Source organism: Eucyclogobius newberryi, unplaced genomic scaffold (assembly GCF_026437365.1).
Source record: "Eucyclogobius newberryi isolate DKJ021-1_F unplaced genomic scaffold, fEucNew1.0.hap1 SCAF_729, whole genome shotgun sequence".
In the NCBI taxonomy this organism is placed as follows: Eukaryota; Metazoa; Chordata; class Actinopteri; order Gobiiformes; family Gobiidae; genus Eucyclogobius; species Eucyclogobius newberryi.
In genome coordinates, this window is record NW_027316422.1 from 10,001 (window position 1) to 12,500 (window position 2,500).

A 2,500-nucleotide genomic window follows, 5' to 3' on the forward strand; every position below is an offset into this window, starting at 1 on the left:
TCTCCACCAAGCACCCCCTGGAGCCCCCGGAGCACCTCCAGAGCCACCCCCCACTCCTCCAGACTCACCCCGGGGAAGGGACACTCTGCCTGGGCATGGCCCCCACTGAGCACCCCCTGGAACCCCTGGAGCCCCCGGAGCACCTCCAGAGCCACCCCCCACTCTCCCCAGACTCTGCCCGGGGAAGGGCCACTCTGGCTGGGCATGGTCTCCACCAAGCACCCCCTGGAGCCCCCGGAGCACCCCCAGAGCCACCCCCCACTCTCCCCAGACTCACCCCGGGGAAGGGCCACTCTGGCTGGGCATGGCCTCCGCCGAGCACCCCCTGGAGCCCCCGGAGCACCCCCAGAGCCACCCCCCACTCACCCCAGACTCACCCCGGGGAAGGGACACTCTGGCTGGGCATGGCCTCCACCAAGCACCCCCTGGAGCCCCTGGAACCCCCGGAGGCCCTCCAGAGCCACCCCCCACTCTCCCCAGACTCACCCCGGGGGAGGGCCACTCTGGCTGGGCATGGTCTCCACCAAGCACCCCCTGGAGCCCCCGGAGCACCTCCAGAGCCACCCCCCACTCCTCCAGACTCACCCCGGGGAAGGGACACTCTGGCTGGGCATGGCCCCCACCGAGCACCCCCTGGAGCCCCTGGAGCCCCCGGAGCACCCCCAGAGCCACCCCCCACTCTCCCCAGACTCACCCCGGGGAAGGGCCACTCTGGCTGGGCATGGCCTCCGCCGAGCACCCCCTGGAGCCCCCGGAGCACCCCCAGAGCCACCCCCCACTCACCCCAGACTCACCCCGGGGAAGGGACACTCTGGCTGGGCATGGCCTCCACCAAGCACCCCCTGGAGCCCCTGGAACCCCCGGAGGCCCTCCAGAGCCACCCCCCACTCTCCCCAGACTCACCCCGGGGGAGGGCCACTCTGGCTGGGCATGGTCTCCACCAAGCACCCCCTGGAGCCCCCGGAGCACCTCCAGAGCCACCCCCCACTCCTCCAGACTCACCCCGGGGAAGGGACACTCTGGCTGGGCATGGCCCCCACCGAGCACCCCCTGGAGCCCCTGGAGCCCCCGGAGCACCCCCAGAGCCACCCCCCACTCTCCCCAGACTCACCCCGGGGAAGGGCCACTCTGGCTGGGCATGGCCTCCGCCGAGCACCCCCTGGAGCCCCCGGAGCACCCCCAGAGCCACCCCCCACTCACCCCAGACTCACCCCGGGGAAGGGACACTCTGGCTGGGCATGGCCTCCACCAAGCACCCCCTGGAGCCCCTGGAACCCCCGGAGGCCCTCCAGAGCCACCCCCCACTCTCCCCAGACTCACCCCGGGGGAGGGCCACTCTGGCTGGGCATGGTCTCCACCAAGCACCCCCTGGAGCCCCCGGAGCACCTCCAGAGCCACCCCCCACTCCTCCAGACTCACCCCGGGGAAGGGACACTCTGGCTGGGCATGGCCCCCACCGAGCACCCCCTGGAGCCCCTGGAGCCCCCGGAGCACCTCCAGGGCCACCCCCCACTCCTCCAGACTCACCCCGGGGAAGGGACACTCTGGCTGGGCATGGCCTCCGCCGAGCACCCCCTGGAGCCCCCGGAGCACCCCCAGAGCCACCCCCCACTCTCCTCCAGACTCACCCCGGGGAAGGGACACTCTGGCTGGGCATGGCCTCCGCCGACCACCCCCTGGAACCCCTGGAGCCCCCGGAGCACCTCCAGAGCCACCCCCCACTCTCCCCAGACTCTGCCCGGGGAAGGGACACTCTGGCCGGGCATGGCCTCCGCCGAGCACCCCCTGGAACCCCCGGAGGCCCTCCAGGGCCACCCCCCACTGTCCCCAGACTCACCCGGGGGAAGGGCCACTCTGGCTGGGCATGGTCTCCACCAAGCAGCCCCTGGAGCCCCCGGAGCACCTCCAGAGCCACCCCCCACTCTCCCCAGACTCTGCCCGGGGAAGGGCCACTCTGGCTGGGCATGGCCTCCACCGAGCACCCCCTGGAACCCCTGGAACCCCTGGAACCCCCGGAGGCCCTCCAGAGCCACCCCCCACTCTCCCCAGACTCACCCCGGGGAAGGGCCACTCTGGCTGGGCATGGTCTCCACCAAGCACCCCCTGGAGCCCCCGGAGCACCCCCAGAGCCACCCCCCACTCTCCCCAGACTCACCCCGGGGAAGGGACACTCTGGCTGGGCATGGTCTCCACCAAGCACCCCCTGGAGCCCCCGGAGCACCTCCAGAGCCACCCCCCACTCCTCCAGACTCACCCCGGGGAAGGGACACTCTGGCTGGGCATGGCCTCCGCCGAGCACCCCCTGGAGCCCCTGGAGCCCCCGGAGCACCTCCAGGGCCACCCCCCACTCCTCCAGACTCACCCCGGGGAAGGGACACTCTGGCTGGGCATGGCCTCCGCCGAGCACCCCCTGGAGCCCCCGGAGCACCCCCAGAGCCACCCCCCACTCTCCCCAGACTCACCCCGGGGAAGGGCCACTCTGGCTGGGCATGGCCTCCAC